The sequence below is a fragment of the Mirounga angustirostris genome, unplaced genomic scaffold (genome assembly GCF_029215605.1).
Source record: "Mirounga angustirostris isolate CCGP_5_RB_7025 unplaced genomic scaffold, mMirAng1.0.hap1 SCAF_1, whole genome shotgun sequence".
Classification (NCBI taxonomy): Eukaryota; Metazoa; Chordata; class Mammalia; order Carnivora; family Phocidae; genus Mirounga; species Mirounga angustirostris.
This window is the reverse complement of record NW_026991709.1, coordinates 137,118,218-137,131,867: the sequence shown is the minus strand read 5'-3', so window position 1 is coordinate 137,131,867 and position 13,650 is coordinate 137,118,218. Positions and strand designations below refer to the sequence as shown.

General features: G+C 38.3%; 1 protein-coding gene and 1 pseudogene across 3 annotated transcripts in view; one reads left to right on the top strand and one right to left on the bottom strand.

Annotated features, from left to right (window-relative positions):
- The window catches only part of UBE2E1 (ubiquitin conjugating enzyme E2 E1), a 79,735-nt gene that overhangs the window by 34,014 nt on the left and 32,071 nt on the right, over positions 1 to 13,650 (bottom strand). The gene's annotated exons all lie outside the window — the stretch shown is intronic.
- On the top strand, positions 5,168 to 6,508 carry LOC123863862 (mitotic checkpoint protein BUB3-like; annotated as a pseudogene).

Genomic DNA, 13,650 nt, shown 5'->3' with positions numbered 1-13,650 from the left:
GAAAACAATTTAAAGAAAATAACACTTTGTGACACTAATATCTTATTAGTGTCTATAAATAAAGTTTTATTGGAACACCACCATGTTCCTTCATTTATGTATGGTCTATCGCTGCTTTTGTACTATGGGTAGAGTTGAACAGTTCAGAGACCACATGGCTTGCAAAGCCTAACATATTTACTATCTGGACCTGTACTGAAACAATGGGAGAGGGAGAGATGGAGAAAAGAGGAATTTCCATTTTTAACAACCACCTGGTGCAATTCTGTCATAGATAATATATTTAGAAAAAACTGATTCAGACCATTCCTCTACAGACGCTCGTAAACATGGGAAACTGTCAAGTGGAGACTTCTCATTTTATAGCTGAGTAAGATGTGAGCAACTTCAGAGAACAGAGAGGCTTCCTTCCTTCTGCCAACACAGTACGTACATGCAGAGCCAACTCGGCCTCCCCTCCCTTAAAGGCATGCAATGCACACTGCCAGACATTCAGATTCTGAGGTTAAAAGGAGAAGTCCATTAAGCAGAACATTTAAATTTCATGTGATAAATTAATTTCATTTTACCTTAAAATTTGTGCTTTTGAAGATAGGCTTACAAAGTCCTTTGTAGCCTATGGGTCACATTTTCTTTTTTACCACCAAAAAAACTACTTTAACAGTTTACCTTTCACATGTAGACCTTTAATCTATCTAGAACTTTCTTCATATATGGTATTAGGGTAGGAGTTCAGTTTTATTTGCTCCATATGCTGAGTCAGTTTTCCCTACACCCATCTATTAAACGCTCCATCCTTTCCCCCACTGTTTTTCTGGTACCATGGTAATCACATATTAAAATCCAAATACATGCGTGTCTCTGAGCACTCTAAATTTTCTTCATTTGTCTATCTTACTACAATACAAGGCCAGGGCAAGAATAACATTGTACTACTGGGGCACATCTTTATACATCTGGTAATGCAACAACCACTCTCTCCCAACATATTCTTTTTCTAAGACTGACCTAGCTGTTCCTGAACACATTCTGCATACCTAAATTTAGATTAAGTTTATAGAGCTGCCTCAAAGAAAATAAAATCCAACTGGAATTTAGGCTGGAATTGAATTAAATTTATAATGAAGAATTAATACCTATACACTATAAAGCTAACAGTGGTCAGAGAGGGAGAAGATACATGCAAAACCTAGAACAAAGGTTTAATATCTAACATATCCAAACAGAACTTTGGTACAGAGTAAGCAAGTGATATGATCAGGCAATATACAGAATAGGATACACAAAAATCTAACAAGAGACTAACATAAAGAGGGGTATAATCCAAGAAAATGCAAATCAAATTATAAGATACCACTTTAGATCTACAGAATGATAAAAAGTTGAAAATCCGACCATGCCAAGGAGATCTAGGGATACAAGAACTCTCATGCCCCACAACTAGTAGGCACGGAGAAGAATACCACCATTCTGGAGAAGTATCTGGCACAACTTAAATAAAACTGAACTTCAGCAAACTCTGATCCCTCTGCAGTTTGGCTAAATTCTTACAGGGGTTCATAGAAGCATATGCTAGAATGCTCCCTGTTGCTCTGCCAGTGGTGGGGGAGAGCTGGAAGCAACCAGGGCTTCTGCAGAGAGTGGATATGTACCTGGTGGAATTTTATGCAGCAGTTCACAACAATGAATTAGGCCTTTGCAGAGCAACAGGGAGATTAAAACATAGTGCTCAGTAAAAAAGTGGGAAACAAAATGGGATACTATCATTTATGTAAGTTAAAAACACAAATACACTACATACACTGGCAGGAAGACATATTAATAATGTATAGAAACACATTAGAAGGAGTGCTTTGGGGTTAACTGGAGTAGAAAATGAGGATAAAATGGAATAAAATAAGCAAATAGGAAAAAGGAGAAAAAGGAACTTACAATTTATACAAATTCTCAATTTTTATTTTTTGGTGGAGAGACTGCTAACACCAAGCTAGCTACTGTAGCCTGCACCTGGGAGAGACCACTCCCAACATAACACAACACACACACACAGCTCTACACTAGACTTACTGTTACATACTCCAGTTTTACATGTAACAGAAGAGCCCTAAGCATAAAAAATATATATAAGGGCGCCTGGGTGGCTCAGTTGGTTAAGCGACTGCCTTCGGCTCAGGTCATGATCCTGGAGTCCCAAGATCGAGTCCTGCATCAGGCTCCCTGCTCAGCGGGGGGCCTGCTTCTCCCTCTGATCCTCTTCCCTCTCATGCTCTCTGTCTCTCATTCTCTCTCTCTCAAATAAATAAAATCTTAAATATATATATATATATATATAAATGGTGAAAGAAATATCAAGAAGACATCTTGAATTGGCGCAATCACAATGCAGGATAAAGATGGTATTATCTGTAATTTGAGTAAAAAGTAGGATACCCATTAAAGAGATAAAAGAACACAAGAAAAGCATTTGGGTGAAGGAACTATTTTAGACAGGTTTTGTTTTTAAGTTCCACTGTCTGGTTGAAAACACTGACTCCAGAGGGCAGTCGAGGATGGCTATAGATAGATATGAGAGTCCTCTGGATTGTCCACTGTTGTAAAAGCCACATATGTATTAAAGATGCCTGTGGCATGGAAGATGTATGCAGTGCTAATGACATGAACGCTTTAGGGAAAGTGGAAAGATGCTGATTTAAGACAAAACAAACTAATTGGAAGCAGAGGCGAAAGTGACTGTGGAAGGTAAGAGTGGAGAAGGGAGGGAGTAAATCATTATAGCTCTCACTGATTGAAAGTAGACTGTGTGTAACAAAAAACTAAATAATACTTTTGTGTTTAAAATACCATTAAAGGGGCGCCTGGGTGGCTCAGTCGTTAAGCATCTGCCTTCAGCTCAGGTCATGATCCCAGGGTCCTGGAATCGAGCCCCGCATCGGGCTCCCCGCTCCACGGGAGGCCTGCTTCTCCCTCTCCCACTCCCCCTGCTTGTGTTCCCTCTCTCGCTATGTCTCTCTCTGTCAAATAAATAAAATCTTTAAAAATAATAATAAATAAATAAAATAAAATAAAATACCATTAAAATCAGGGCGCCGGGGTGGCTCAGTCAGGTAAGTGTCTGCCTTTGGCTCAGGTCATGATCTTGGGATCCTGGGATGGAGCCCAGCTCCTCAGCAGGGAGCCTGCTTCTCCCTCTCCCTCTGCCCTTCCCCCCCGCTTGTGCACAGGCTTGCACGCGCTCTCTCTCAAATAAATAAAGTCTTTAAAAAACAAAGCAAAACATTATAATCTATCCAATAGCAGTAGGCACCAAATATTTAAGATAAATTTCTGCAAGCAAACAAGAACTGAGACAATCTAGAGTGTTAGAAGAACGGTGCTCCACAGAGTTGTGCAGTGGCCCTCTCATTTTCATTAACAGCACAATGCTGTGCACAGTTCAGAATGTCAATCAATAAATATTTTAACAATTAGAGTTGTCTATTCTGTAGTTAACAAGACTGGTCATCAATCTCATAATTACACAGACCCAATCAAGGTATTATGGTAACCTATGAGCCTCCCCTATCCCCCTCTTTACCCTTAGGTAATAGATGGCTTCCCAAAGAAAGTCAGTTTTAACTGTAGAAATCTGAAGGAAACTGTCTTCAAACTATGCTCTTGACAGAAAAACAGCTTTATATCATACTATTTTATGTATATATGTATATATAAACATGCATTTATACAGAATATATATAGTGTACACACTGTGGTATATTACAGTAGTAAATAGTCTCATATAATTAGTATTATATTTATATACTTATATAAATAGTATATGAACTATATAATAATAGCATATGGTAAACTTTATCGTACTTATACCATTAACTATACTATTATAGGGCTCTTTATTTAAATAAAATAAGCTGTTGGCTCTTCTCAGAGGTCAAAGATATCAAAGAAGGAAAAACTGAACCTCTGAGTATCTATTCCAGAAGGATCTAAGGTATAAATGTCTATTCCGTTTAGTGTTCTAAAATGAGGAATTTTCATTCTCTTGAAAAGTATAAAATTGTATGTATAACTTAAAAGATCAAAATTTTAAAACTCAAAAAATACTTGTAACTCATGGTAATGAGATTTCATATCACAAAAACTGCTATTAGGTTTTGATACAGAATTGTATATAAGAATAGACTCAAGTTTTATTTCCTCAAGCTTTGAATTCAGTTTATATAACAAAAGGAGGCCTAAAACACTGCTTACCTATCCTCAGATCAAAAGAATTTAGGGATATTTAAAGCAGATATAAGATACTGAAAAGACCTATTCTAAAAAACACCCTAAGACCAAAAAACCCCTCAGTGGGCCATGAAACAGTTCAAACCTACTTTCTTACCTGATCCTAACACAAAGCCTGTTAAACCTGAGATTCACCTCCCATTTAAGTCAAACTAAAAGTGACACCATATTTACTTTCATCTAGTTACAATAAATGTTTCAAGGTAAATAAGCAACCACTAGAATAATCAAAGTACTAAGTTCTGTGCCTCAAAGTCTTTTTAGAGACTCCTTTTTTGTCCTCCAACAGCAGTTACCCCCTCACCACCCACCATCAACCCTCTCCTACCGGAACTCTAAACCACTACCACCCAAACACACTTCCGCAAAACAAAAAGATCTAGGACAATGGTATAAAACTGGGACTTGCAGCTGCATGTCGTATTTTCACTCACCAACCCATAGGATTTCAAATTTGTGTCAGAATAGTACAGTACAACACTGTGTTCAAAAGTAGTCATGTGGTTTTTTTGGTTAATGGTGACTGCAAATGTGGCTCCAGAATCCCAGAACTGAATGGCATTGGTTTAGAAAAGGCAATTTTTTTAAATAAAAAAGTATAAAAGATAATTTTATGATGTTTACATTTTCTCCTTAGTAGATTTAAAGTATATTTATATATCCAACAGAAATTTGAAGTAGAAATGTAATCTGTAACAACGTAGCTATTTAAATTCTACTATAATCAACAATAAATTCTTCTAATGAGCTGTAATTATATTAGAATTAATATGCACTCAACACATACCTAGTCCTAAACCAGTATGAGTAGAGGGATTAAAAAATATCAATAGCCTAGCAGTGCTCGGAGGGAAGCGAGGAGGTGGTGGCGGCGGTCCGTGGCAGCCAAGTTGCTTCTGAGGGGAGCCCAAGATGACCGGTTCTAACGAGTTCAAACTGAACCAGCCACCCGAGGACGGCATCTCCTCAGTGAAGTTCAGCCCCAACACCTCCCAGCTCCTGCTGGTCTCCTCCTGGGACATGTCAGTGCGCCTCTACGATGTGCCGGCCAACTCCATGCGGCTCAAGTACCCGCACACCGGCGCCGTCCCGGACCGCGCCTTCTATGATCCAACACATGCCTGGAGTGGGGAATTAGCCCATCAACTGAAAATGCATGATGTGAACACTGATCAAGAAAATCTCGTTGGAACCCATGATGCCCCTATCAGATGTGTTGAATACTGTCCTGAAGTGAATATGATGGTGACAGGGAGTTGGGACCAGACAGTGAAGTTGTGGGATCCCAGAACTCCTTAATGCAAGGACCTTCTCTCAGCCTGAAAAGGTGTATACCCTTCTCAGTGTCTGGAGACCGGCTGATTGTGGGCACTGCAGGCTGCAGCGTGCTGGCATGGGACTTACGGCACATGGGCTCTGTGCGGCAGCGCCGGGAGTCCAGCCTCAAGTACCAGACTCGCTGCATCCGGCAAACAAGCAGGGTAATGTATTAAGCTCCACTGAAGGCCGAGTGGCAGTTGAGTACTTGGACCCAAGCCCTGAGGTACAGAAGAAGAAGTATGCCTTCAAGTGTCACAGACTAAAGGAGAGCAGTATCGAGCAGATTTACCCAGTCAATGCCATTTCCTTTCACAACATCCACAATACATTTGCTACAGGTGGCTCTGATGGATTTGTAAACATTTGGGATCCATTTAACAAAAAACGACTATGCCAGTTCCATCTGTACCCCACGAGCACTGCATCCCTGGCCTTCAGTAATGACGGGACCACGCTTGCAACAGCATCGTCGAATATGTATGAAATGGACGACACAGAACATCCTGAAGATGGTATCTTCATTCGCCAAGTGACAGATGCAGAAACAAAACCCAAGTCCACCTAATCATCTCGTGAAAGTGATTTCTCTATGGCAAGCTTTGTTTTGCTTCCTACAAATACATACTTATCCCCTAAGGGATGCGTTATAGTCACTGTGGACACCTTATTTAGTATGTGGACTTCTCTGTTTTCTGTCTTACAAAAAACTCGTCTGTGTGCCCTTTCATGCTGACTTTGTATAGGATGAGGAGTCTTTGGGTCCTTTGTGTGGTAGTCCGAAGAATTGTTTTTACCCCCAGAAAGCCCAGCTGCTGTTTATGAGCAGCTTGAGCTCTTTTTGTAAAATAATTTAAACCTGTTATTTCCATGCTGTCTAATAAATCAGAGATTCAGAACCCTTAAAAAAAAAAAATCAAGTCTAAAACAATTAAAAATTCTAATCACAAAGTACAGCTGATATGGCCAGAAACAGTATCAGTCTCCAAATATCAACATGAATTTTATTCATTCATTCATTCATTAAGATTTTATCCATTTATTTGAGAGAGAGAGCACGAGCAGGGGAAGGGGCAGAGGGAGAGGGAGAAGCAGATTCCCCACTGAACAAGGAGCCTGACTCAGGGCTCAACACCAGGACCCCAGGATCATGACCTGAGCCAAAGACAGATGCCCAACCAACCAAGCCAACCCAGGTGCCCCATCAACATGAATTTTAAATAAAATCTCTTACTCATTATAGCACATAAAATTTTAAGCACAAGCCATTTAAGATGAGTTTAATGCTTCCAATAACTCCTTATATCCTTTCAATCTTTTCAAACAGTTCACCAACATTTCTAAAAGTAAATATTATCAGTATAAATGTATAAAAGCTGGAATAACAAAGAAGTACTATTTTCTAATGACTGACTTTTATTTACAAGAAAAATGTCATGGGTCAAGCTTCTGGCCAAGATGGAATAACAGGAACCAAATTTACCCTACCACCTTAAACAATTAAAAAACCCAAAATATCTGAAACAATAGTTTGTAGACAGTGGACATCAAGGCAGCTCAGCTCAAGGCAGTGATTCCTGAGAAAGAAAAACAAACACAGGAAGACCAACAATTGCCCCTGCAGTGTAGGGATGGGCAACCCCAGTGGGTAGAGCTCACAAGTACTAGAAAAGAAAGAGCTGCACAGCAAGAGAACTCCAGAGATCTGTAAAAGGTCCCCTGCAAGTATGTGGCTAAGTACTGATCAGCACATGTGTGAGAGGACACAGCACTACCCAGTGCCAGGGAAAGAATACCCAGCAGGAACAGAGGGAACGATTTCCAGGGGTACCTCATGATTAAGAATAGTTTGTATTCCCACTAGTTAGAGAAGAAAAACCTCAATTTCCAGGGCACTGGGTAAAATACTAAGATTGGTATTGCCTCAGTAGAAGTGAAAAGTTAGCTTTCATTACTGTTCTGATCACTCTTAACAAAGCTTAAAAGCAGGTCTCAAAAGGATCAGACTATTTCCAAGTAACTTAAATACATCTGAACTTAACTGCAAACCAAAGAATAGATTTAAAAATACAAAAATATCCAGCACCCAAAAAGGTTACAATTCACAGTGTATGGTATTCAATAAAAAATTCCCAGATATGGAAAGGAGTTTAAAAATGTGAGGAGAAAAACCAATCAACATTAAAAAAATCCAGAAATGACAGAGATAATAAAATTAATGGACAAAGAGAGTAAACTGTTGTTATAACTATTCGGTAAGTTCAAAATGATAAGACAAATGCCTGAATGTGTTAGGTACAGGCATGGAAATTATAAAAATACCCAAAAATTAAACGTTCAGATGAAAAATACATGAGATGAAAAATACACTGGATGGGAATAAGAGTATGTTAGACACTGCAAAAGAAAAGATGAATAAACCTGAAAACACAGCAACAGAAAATACTCAAAACAGACACACACACAAAAGATGCTGGAAGTGAGCATCAGTGATCTGTGGAACAACTTCAAACAGCCTAAATACAAAAAGGGAAAGGGTCAGAAAAAATATGTTAAAACGGTCTCTCTAGAATTCTATACCCTGCAAAAATGTTTCAAAAACAAAGGCAAAATAAAGATTTTTTTCAGGCATACAAAAACCTAAAGAATTTATCATCAGCAGACCTGATTTTAAGAAATGTTAAAGATAGTCTCTCAAGTGGAAGGAAATGAAGTGTATATCTGAAACTACACAAAGGAATAAAGAACACCAGAAATGGTAATAAATTTGTGGGAAAGATAAATTTTAATTATTTCTTAAATCCCTTTAAAAGATAATTAAGTGTTTAAAGCAAAAACAGCAACAAAGTATTGTAGGGTTTATAACGTAGAAATAAAATTTATGAAACAAAAGCACACTGGTTGGAAGCAAGAAATGTTGAAGGATCCTGTACTATAAAGAAGGGGCATAATATCACTTGAAGGTGTAATATGCTAAAGATGTGTTCTATAAACTCTATACCAACTACTAAAAAACAAAACAAGAAGTTATAGTTACTAACCCAACAAGTCATACATTGATCAAAAAAACAAATTAAAAAAAACCCCACCTCAATCCAAAATAAAGTGTGAAAAATGGAGACCAGGAATAAAGAACAGATGGAACAAACAGAAAACAAACATTAAGACAGAAGATTTAAATCCATTCACATCAACAGTAACATTAAACATAAATGGCTGAAACACTCCAATTTAATGGCAGACCGTCAGGCTGGAAAACAGCAACTCCCAACTATATGCTGCTTAAAAGAAGCTCATATTAAATATTTTAAAAGTCATGTACCAGCTACCACTTACTAAATCACTAATCAATATGAAAAGCTTCTCCTGCAGGGACTTAAAACTATCAATTTGTAGAAAAGAGCAATACCATGGAAAAAAAGGGAAAATTTTCAACAGAATGATAAAGATTCTCAATTCTCCAAATTACCAGACTCTATATTCTATTGAAAGCACATACCACATATTACTTAATTTTCTCTACGCCCAAAGTTCCTCAAAAGACTGAAGTTGATAGAAATGGCACTTATCAAATAAACCATTCTTGCTCAAACATATGTAAGCTACTTCCCTAATTAAAAAAACAAAAAGCCAAAGACCAAAACCAACCAAATACAAACTATGTTCAATGCTTAATAAAATGCAACAAGACACTTATGATTTTTTTTTTAAGACACTTATGATTTTTAACATATCATAAACCCTCTGAATTTCAAGGTGGGATCAGCCAATGCTAAAAATAAAAATACACGGCAAATTGGACTTGGATATACTGGGCAACATTCCCAAAACTTAGTCCCTCCTCACTTCAGAAGAAAGCAAATATATCACTAAATACTTCAACAGTTAACATATTACTATCTGTGTGATACCAACATCATGGGATGCTTAGAATTTTGAGAGCTTTCCGAGTACTGGTGGGATACTCTCTGACTCAGCCCCTTAAGTCTAAACAGAGGACTTGTTTAGATTCCTTGCTTTTAAATCCTGGCTCCCAAATTTTCTAGCTGTGTGATCATGGACAAGTTACTTTACTTCTTTATGCTTCAACTTCCTGATCTGTAAAATAGTGTGTATATATATATATATATATATATTTTTTTTTTTTTTTTTAAAGAATGCTTTTTAGGGCGCCTGGGTGGCTCAGTCGTTAAGCGTCTGCCTTCGGCTCAGGTCATGATCCCAGGGTCCTGGGATCGAGTCCCACATCGGGCTCCCTGCTCAGTGGGGAGCCTGCTTCTCCCTCTCCCACTCCCCCTGCTTGTGTTCCCTCTCTTGCTGTCTCTCTCCCTCTGTTGAAAAATAAATAAAATCTTTAAAAAAAAAAAAATGCTTTTTAAAGTAATAACAGCTATTGTGAACTGTGATCTTACTACGATCAGGGCACTGTTCCAAGTAATTTATGTACAATATATTTTTAAATCCTCAAAACCTATGAGATAAGCATTGTTATCCTTATACAAATATTTGTGTTCCTCCCAAATTTACATAACTTAGTCTGATTCCAAGACCTGCCATCTTAATCAATATGCTAAACAAGTAACTCCTTTATGTATTTTTCCCCAAAACTGCCTGTCTTTTGCTCTAGAATGCGAACTACTTAATATGAGCTTTATTGTCTTCATTTTGAGTAATCCCAGCAATCTAGCACAAAGAGAGCATAAAGCAGATCAATGAAAGTGGGCTGAATGGATTCTGTGCATGATCTTGTCATGTGACTCACTCATGCATGGGCAGTAATCAGAAAACTGGTGTTCTATCCCCACCCATACCAGTCCTCAGCTGCGCCATTTTAGGAAAGTCACATCACCTCCCTAGATCTGAGTGTTCTCATTTATAAAATGAAGATATGAACTAGACCTAAGTTCCCTTTCAGCTCTAAAATGTCCAAGAACAGCCAATATTGCTCTTTGGGAGAAAGAACAAAAGAACTGCCTCTCACCAGAACAGAAACACTTTGCCATTTTCAGAGTAACATTTAGAGCCCCTTTATTTCTTTAAAATCTCTTGTTCTCCCAGGCTAAGAGCTCCAAAAAGGCCTGGACCTAGTCTATCTCATTTACAGGTATCCCCCAATACAGTTCCTAACACATGGAAAATACCTGATGCTTAACAAGTGAAATGCACTATAGGTGAAAACTTATGAGCAATAAATGAAATGGGAAACTTTTTTTTTTTTAAGATTTTATTTATTTATTTGTCAGAGAGAGAGAGAGTAAGCAGGGGGAGTGGCAGGCAGAGGGAGAAGGGCTCCCTGGCGAGCAAGGAGCCCTATGCAGAACACAATCCCAGGACCCTGGGATCGTGACCTGAGCCAAAGGCAGACACTTAACCGACTGAGCCACCCAGGCACCCCTGTACATCCCTTTTTTTAAAGCCTTTAAGAGACTGGGCAGAAATAAAAGATGATTTCATAAAGGAAACCCAAAACCAACTAATTACTATAACCACTGTTACCCCCAAAACTGAGTTTATCATATTTAAAGACATTTTCCCCAAATTGAAATCTCCCATTGTGTAAATATTTTAATTTATAAAACATTTATAGGGGGTGCTGGGTGGATCAGTCAGTTAATACATCTGACTCTTTACTTTGGCTCAGGTCATGATCTCAGGCTCATGAGATCGAGCCCCACGTCGGGCTCAGTGCAGAGTCTGCTTGGAATTCTCTCCCTCTCCCTGTTTGCACACGTGTGCACATGCACACTCTCTCTAAATAAATAAAAATCTAAAAATAAAAAATAAAAACACCAAGCTTTTATTATAGCAAAGATAACTGCACAACTACATAATAATGAAGCTGTGTGGGGCTCATAAAGAAACTGTAAAGGCCTTGTTCCTATGACATTTCAAAAAATGTCGGCACATGGACCAAGAATTAACCTGTTAGGTCATCTATCAAAAGTTGGGAGTTTTTGGGTATAAAACTTTCGGCATCTTAACTCAGCTTTTCTTCACACTCATGCCTATAATTTTCTTTATAAAGACAACAAAATTTGCTGAAAATACAAGAAGTGACACTCTCTTCTGCTTTGCTAACACTGCTATCCAACATACTTCTCTAATGCATTAAATTAATATTTTGTAACTACTGCTTCAGGGTGGCTTTCAGACCTCATGTGGCTTTCTGAATCACTACTTGTATCTTCCAACCTAACTTTGTATTAATATTCTAAAAATGGGGGGAAAACAATTTATTATCTAAAATAATAAACCAAATTAAATTCATTAATGTAGCTGCTCCCAAAGGTGCCTAGGAAACAAATCTTCCCCAACGGGATAGTCTATTAACTTCTAACTTTTTTATATATGACTTTTTTTTTTTTTAGGTTAGGAATAGGCAGCACAAAACCTGTATTTAAAAAACAGAAAATAAAATATTCATTTTATACTATGCAAAGAGAAATGAAGGAGTTTGATAGAATAAAAGGAAGCTCTGTGAGACAAACATACAGACATTGAGGAAAAAGGGAGAAAAAACAGGGAAAGAAACCAAAAGAAGATGTGGTACTATATAGTTAAAATTAGTATTTTATATTTTCCCTTCTAGGTTTCCACACCCCAGGAAAAATACAGTCCCTTCTCCCTTGCTAAAAATCATGTTTTGGTCCAGCAGAATATCTGTACATGGACAATGATCAGAAAACTAAATTCTATTTTTAAAGTGTTCCTTCTTCAGGAAAATTATTTATTTATTCCTTCATTCATTCAGTAAACATATGAGCAGTTGCCATTTTCCAAGCACTGTGCTAGGTGGCTGGCATGGTCCCTATTCTCACAGAGCTTAGAGTACTGAAGAAAATCAAATGGCCAGTTATTAAAATCTAAGTGAATAGGTTTCTTCTATTAGAAACCAATTTCTAGGGCACCTGGGTGGCTCAGTTGGTTAAGCGACTGCCTTCGGCTCAGGTCATGATCCTGGAGTCCCTGGATCGAGTCCCGCATTGGGCTCCCTGCTTGGCGGGGAGTCTGCTTCTCCCTCTGACCCTCCCCCCTCTCATGTGCTTGCTCTCTCTCATTCTCTCTCTCTTAAATAAATAAAATCTTTAAAAAAAAAAAAAAAGAAAAGAAACCAATTTCTATTTTGTTAAATTAACTATCAACATTGGTGACATTTGGACCCTTTTACTTTAGTTACTAAGCTAGCTGGTTGGTCCAGAAGTCAATCAAGCTGTACTAACTTACTAACTGGCCCCTTACCCAGAAGTTTCAGAACTGTCAAAAAAAAAGGCGGGGGGGGGGGGGGGCGTTAATTTCATTTCTCTCTGCGTATCTGAGGCCATGTTCCTCCAGGCAGGCTATGGGGCAGCCAGCAGCAGTTTGCATTATGAGAAAAAAATAAAGCACATTTGCAGAGAAAAGCAGAGACGAGAGAAAGAATCCCTGGCTTCTGCTGTTTCTGGTACCCAGAACATTTCAGTTCTTGAGTTATCATTCACATACTTGGATATCCTTATAATGATCTCATCTTTTTATTCAAAGGAGTTAGAATTAGACTTTTGTTACTTGCACATAAATAAAGAGTCTTACTTAATAACAGAAGTGGTATCCAACTGAACTCCTTAATTCTCCCCAAAGTGAAGTGGTCGAGAGCAAAGGCCCTGGAGCCAGACTGCCTGAGCTCCTATCCTGGTTCCTCCACGTACTAGCTATATATATATATATATATATATATATATATATATATATATATAACCCATTCTGGATTTCATCATCTGTAAAATGGCAGGCAGTACTCACCAATAGGAATGGTTTAAATTTTAAATCCGTTTCTACATTTAAAGCCCTTAGAACAAAGTTTGACCCACAGTAACAGCTTACTTAAAGAGTTAGCTATTACTGCTCTTGTTCCATGACCAACAGCTCCGTGGGGGATCTAATGCTGTGACTTCGGTGCTCCAACTGTGACGTCATCTGGCTCCACACATTCCCTTCCACATGACACGGAGAGAGCGCGCAACGGCAAGGCATCATCACTCAGGCAGCGAGAGGCTCCACATCTAGGCGGATGGG